Source organism: Salmo salar, chromosome 07 (assembly GCF_965601325.2).
Source record: "Salmo salar chromosome 07, fSalSal1, whole genome shotgun sequence".
In the NCBI taxonomy this organism is placed as follows: Eukaryota; Metazoa; Chordata; class Actinopteri; order Salmoniformes; family Salmonidae; genus Salmo; species Salmo salar.
Genome location: NC_138297.1, coordinates 26,459,644 through 26,466,217, shown reverse-complemented (window position 1 = coordinate 26,466,217; position 6,574 = coordinate 26,459,644). Strand labels below are relative to the sequence as shown.

The following is a 6,574-nucleotide window of genomic DNA, read 5'->3' as shown; positions in this document are numbered from 1 at the left end:
AAGAAATCTTCAATTTCTTCCAAAAGAGAAGGACAGTAGGCTACTGTCTTCTTGACCCATATAATAATGCATACCACTAGCCAGTGAAAGCTTCTTAAGAATCACAGGAATTTCCATGTTTGTGTGTGTGTGTGTGTGTGTGTGTGTGTGTGTGTGTGTGTGTGTGTGTGTGTGTGTGTGTGTGTGTGTGTGTGTGTGTGTGTGTGTGTGTGTGTGTGTGTGTGTGTGTGTGTGTGTGTGTGTGTGTGTGTCAAGGGAAGTAAGATTAGAAGAGTAAGGTGCAGTGAGGGGAATGATGCCACAGAGAGATTTCACCTTTAACTCTGCTTACTGAATAACACACACACACACACACACACACGAACACTCTATTCAGCTGCTGGAAAAGCACACTACATCACGTTCTGTTCGCCTGACTGGGGCTTTGATTAGAATTTACCGTTTCACTTTAGTAATGATTGCTATGCAGTTGCTATTCTTAAAAATGAAAGATGGGGTGGCAGGTAGCCTAGTGGTTAGAGCGTTGGCTTAGTAACTAAAAGGTTGCAAAATCGAATCCCCGAGCTGACAAGGTAAAAATCTGTCGTTCTGCCCCTGAACAAGGCAGGTAACCCACTGTTCCTAGGCCGTCATTGTAATTAAGAACTTGTTCTTAACTGACTTGCCTAGTTAAATAAAGGTGAAGAGCATATAACAAAACAGGCCTACAAAACTAGTTTGAGGAGTTCTCCTTGTTTCTTCCTCAACTTGTTTTGATTATAATAATAATTACAATAATAATAATAAAATATAATAGAAATATGGAAACCACATGTTTGACGCCGTCACATTAATTCGATTTAAGCCATTACAATGAGCCCTTCTTCCTATAGCTCCTCCCACCAGCCTCCAGTGAGTCACACGTAATGCATATTTCATGAGGCCAGCCGCACCATGAGCAAGTTGTCTATAACATGACGTCATTTCCATATATGTAGTTTCTAGACTGCTTGCATCCATACATACAAGCAGCACATGTGCAAACACACTCACACACTCATTCAATAACCCACAGGTGAACGCATGGAGAGCTGTATCGTGGGAAACGTCCACACAAATGCATAGTGTAACATTTCACAGATAAATGACATCTCTACAGTGCCACTACACACATGTACACACACGCACACACACACACACACGCGCGCGCACGTACACACGCACACAGACACACGCACACACACACACATGTACACACGCACACACACATGTACACACACGCGCGTACACACGCACACACACACACACGCGCGTACACACACACACACACACGTACACATTTATTCATTGTGAAACATCAAAACATTCACATTCACCTGACATTATAGCACAGAGGTTGGTGGCACCTTAATTGGGGAGGATGGGCTCGTGGTTAATGGCTGGAGCGGAATCAGTGAAACGGTATCAGATACATCACACACACTCTTCATCAATTCCATTTACTACATTCCAGCCATTATTATGATCCATCCTCCCCTCAGCAGCTTCCACTGCATTATAGGTAGCCTACACACACAGACACACACACACACACACACACACACACACACACACACACACACACACACTTCACCACATTCTGCAGTTTAACTCTCCATTTTCCGCTCTTTCTCGCTCATGTAGAGCAATTTGTCAGTTTGCTGACTAAAGAAATCCTCACACTAGTGCTGAAGTCACATGGTGTCAGAAGGAGGGAGAGAGAGAGAGAAGTGAAGGAAGAGAAAGCGAGAGAGAAAAGTCAAGGAAGAGAAAGAGGATAGAGACAGGGGAAGGATGAGAGCGAAGGTTGAGGAAGAGAGAGGGATTTACAAAGGAGAAATAGCGAGTGTGAGAGAGAGAGAGAGAGAGCGAGAGAGTGAGAGGGGTGGGAGAGGGGGGCAGGCGACGAGACGAAGGGGCCCTGGCAGAAGGAAGTGGGAACTGGATTGAACCAGACCTCCATGAAAACACTCCTATCAACCCGTACATGCGGAGGAGGGGGTGGAGAGGTCCGGCAGCGGCGGGGCATCTGGGGTGAATATGAGACACACACACACACAGCAACACACACACACACACTCAGCCTGGTACTGTATAAGGTACATTATACCTCCCCATAGGTGAAAGAGAAACAAGTGGGTTTAGTTTAATCAGCTATAGCTAGCTGCTTGACAAAAAGCATCAGACCTACACTGCCTTTTGTCATATACTCAGAGTTCAGCTGGCTCAGTTGGTTGGAGGCATGGTGTACAGGTGTAGGATCTTAATTTGACCAGTATGAAATGCAGATTCAACGTTGCTTGATCGGTGTTATGGCTTTTATCTGGCCAAAATTAAGCTAGATGAAAAGTGAAGTACTGTTAATATAACCCTGTGTCAAGATATAAACATGTGCAAGATACAAACATGTGTAAACACTGCCAATAGTACCACCCACTAACCAGAAATACACACACACGCACGCACACACACACACACACACACACACACACACACACACACACACACACACACACACACACACACACACACACACACACACACACACACACCAAAACAGGTGCTAATGGTGCCTGACATAGAAACAAACAAAAGCATTGGCAGACAAACACATTTTCACTTCGTGCAGAGGCACAATACTAACTATACACACACGCACACGGCACACGCGCACACACCTCACCCCTCACTCACTTAATCACCTTCTCACCAAAACAAACTGAGATGCAGTACACTCTTAGAAAAAAAGTGCTATCTAGAACCTAAAAGGGTTCTTCTGAGATCCCCATAGAAAGAAGAACACTTTTTGGTTCCAGGTAAAATCCTTTTGAGTTCCATTTAGAACCCTCCACAGAAGGTTCTACCTGGAACCAAAAAGGGTTCTCCTATTGGGACAGCCGAAGAACCCTTTTGGAACCCTTTTTTCAACGAGTGTTGGAAAACAGAGCAGATGAACAGATAGTGGAAGATGACGATGTGATCCATACATTTGTTTGAGGAAGGATTTGAACATATTGTTCCTGGACCTTGTTCCTTTACCCAGCAGCATGGTAAACACATGGCTCGAATTACGCTCCACCAGTCCTCCACTACACGCCTCTTACACTCCCTCTCCCCTTCATGGAGGAAGGAGAGAGAGAGTGTAAGAGGCCTGTAAAGGAGAGAGGGAGTGTAAGAGGTATGGAGTGTAGGAGCGTAATTCGAGCCATGTGTTTACCAAGCCGCTAAGGAACACATGGTCCAGGAACAACCCTCCTTCTCTCTCCTCAATTTCTCTCCCACTCCAATGCTTCTTCCTTTTTCTCTCTCTCTCTCTCTCTCTCTCTCTCTCTCTCTCTCTCTCTCTCTCTCTCTCTCTCTCTGACGACACAACAGTGGTAGTCCTGATCACCGACAACGATGAGACAGCCTATAGGGAGGAGGTCAGAGACCTGGCAGTGTGGTACCAGGACAACAACCTGTCCCTCAATGTGAGGAAGACAAAGGAGCTGATTGTGGACTACAAGAAACATCAACAGGGCTGTTGTGGATCGGGTCGAGAGTTTCAAGTTCCTTGGTGTCCACATCACCAACAACCTATCATGGTACAAACACACCAAGAGAGTCGTGAAGAGGGCAGGAGACTCAAAAGAGGGCAGGAGACTGAAAAGAGGGCAGGAGACTGAAAAGATTTGGCATGGGTCCCCAAATCTTCAATAAGTTCTACACCTGCACCATCGAGAGCATCCTGACCGGTTGCATCGCCGCCTGGTATGGCAACTGCTCGGCATCTGACCGTAAGGCGCTACAGAGAGTAGTGCGTACGGTCCAGTACATCACTGGGCCAAGCATCCTGCAATCCAGGACCTATATAATAGGCGGTTTCAGAGAAAATCCCATAAAATTGTCAGAGACTCCAGTCACCCAAGTCATAGACTGTTCTCTCTACTACCGCACGGCAAGCGGTACCGGAGGGCCAAGTCTAGGACCAAAAGGCTCCTTAACAGCTTCTACCAAGCCATAAGACTTCTGAATAATTAATCAAATGGCCACCGGACTATCTACTATTTACATTGACCCCCCCCCCCCCCCCCCCCCCCTTCATTTGTTTTGTACACTGCTGTTACTCGCTGTTTATTATCTATGCATAGTAAATTCACCCCTAACTACATATACAAATTACCTCAACTAAGCTGTACCCCCGCACACTGACTCGGTACCGGTACCCCCTGTATATAGCCTCGTTATTGTTATTTTATTGTGTTACTTTTTATTATTTTTTACTTTAGTTTATTTGGTAAATATTTTCTTAACTCTTCTTGAACTGCACTGTTGGTTAAGGGCTTGTGAGTAAGCATTTCACGGTAATGTCTACACTTGTATTCGGCGCATGTGACAAATAAAGTTTGATTTGATTTGATTGGAACCCCATGTGGCCGTGGTAGACCCCTCTTGTGTTTCGGCAACTAAAATATTTATACCACCAGGTGATGAATCATTATTTGTCACTAATCATACTGTGGATAGCCCACGTGATGTAACACCCCCATGTCTAAATAGGTAGACAGGGTTCTGAGAACACATCCGCCCTTCCATGGAAGCAGCTGTATTTTATTTATACTGAGTCATCGCTTGAATTCTTCAGGGCCTATATTCATACAGAGTCTCAAAGTATGAGTGCTGTTCTAGACACAGTGTTGCCTTCAGATCATAATGAACAACATATCATGGGCAGAAAAGGACCTGATCTGAGATCAGCACCCTTACTCTGAGACACTTTATGAACCCGGGCTCTGATGATTTGATTTTCATTCAAATCACAGAAAATGCTGAGAACATACACTACATGATCAAAAGTATGTGGACACCTGCTCGACGAACATGTCATTCCAAAATCATGGGCATTAATATGGAGTTGGTCCGCCCTTTGCTGTTGTAACAGCCTCCACTCTTCTGGGAAGGCTTTACACTAGATATTAGAACATTGCTGCGGGGACTTGCTTCCATTCAGCCACAAGAGCATTAGTGAGGTTGGACGATTAGGCCTGGCTCACAGTTGGCATTCTAATTCATCCCAAAGGTGTTCGATGGGGTTGAGGTCAGGACTCTGTGCAGGCCAGTCAAGTTCTTCCACACCGATCTCGATAAACCATTTCTGTATGGCCCTCGCTTTGTGCACGGGGGCGTTGTCATGCTGAAACAGGAAAGGGCCTTCCCCAAACTGTTGCCACAAAGTTGGAAGCACTGAATGGTCTAGAATGTAATTGTATGCTGTTGTGTTAAGATTTATCTTCATTGGAACTAAGGAGCCTGAATCATGAAAAACAGTCCCAGACCATTATTCCTTCTCCACCAAACTTTACAGTTGGCATTATGCATTGGGGTAGGTAGCATTCTCCTGGCATTTACCAAACCCAGATTCGTCCGTCGGACTGCCAGATGTTAAAGTGTGATTCACCACTCCAGAGAACAATTTCCAACTGCCCCAGAGTCCAATGCTCTGGGGCTTTACACCACTACAGCCGACACTTGGCATTGCGCATGGTGATCTTAGGCTTGTGTGTAGCTGCTCAGCAATGGAAACCCATTTCATGAAGCTCCCGACAACAGTTCTTGTGCTGACGTTGCTTCCAGGGGCAGTTTGGAACTCGGTAGTGAGTGTTGCAACCAAGGACAGATGATTTTTGGACTCTGCGGTCCCATTCTGTGAGCTTGAGTGGCCTACCACTTCGCGGCTGAGCCGTTGTTGGTCCTAAACGTTTCCACTTCACAATAACATCACTTATAGTTGACTGGGACAGAAATTTGACAAACTGACATGTTTAAAAGGTGGCATCCTATGACGGGGCAACATTCTACTGCCAATGTTTACCTATCGAGATTGCATGGCTGTGGGCTTGAATTTATACACCTGCCAGCAACGATTGTGGCTGAAATAGCCGAATCCACTCATTTGAAGGGGTGTCCACACACTTTTGTATATATAGTGTAACTGCGTGTGATAACAAGGGCCAGGAGATTTTCCCTGCTAGGTCACATGATGAGGAAACACTCCTGGCCCATGTGATGATTACTTCCACAGCACTACTTATGCTATACACAGTGAGTATGACTCTCCCACCCACCCATTCCTCCTCCTCACCCAAGCCCCAGCACTCTGCCTATTGCATCATAGCAGTTCCAGGTGGAAATAACAAGTGGAACAACTATCATTCCCTTTTACAACGGACCCATCCATTTTATCACCTCAATCAGCCCACAGATTGACCAGATGATGCACATTCCAATCATAATGGATGGTGGATGTTACTGCAAGTAGTAAAACACACTTGTCTTAACAATAAACAGGTTTCTTTTCTTCTTTCCTTTTTATTGGAGGTAGGAACAGGGAATGGCTTCAAATGCGATAAGATGATGTGGATAAAATCGTCTTGCTCTTTTTCCACAGATATAACCCTGATTTACAGCCATTGGAGCTTTACGGCTGGGTCTGGTAGGGACGGTTGTGATTGTTGTAGAACTAACTAATCGAATGGCCTGTTAGGTGAGGTGAGGTTGACTACTTGGCATTCTCTCG

The 6,574-nt window shown here is 45.3% G+C and overlaps 1 long non-coding RNA gene across 1 annotated transcript; it reads left to right on the top strand.

Moving 5' to 3' along the window:
• Positions 1–1,593: 1,593 nt before the first annotated feature.
• Positions 1,594–4,428, top strand: LOC145880010 (uncharacterized). Its single transcript, XR_014392894.1, has 2 exons — positions 1,594–2,052; positions 3,394–4,428. It is a non-coding gene; the product is annotated as an uncharacterized LOC145880010 (long non-coding RNA).
• Positions 4,429–6,574: the final 2,146 nt, after the last annotated feature.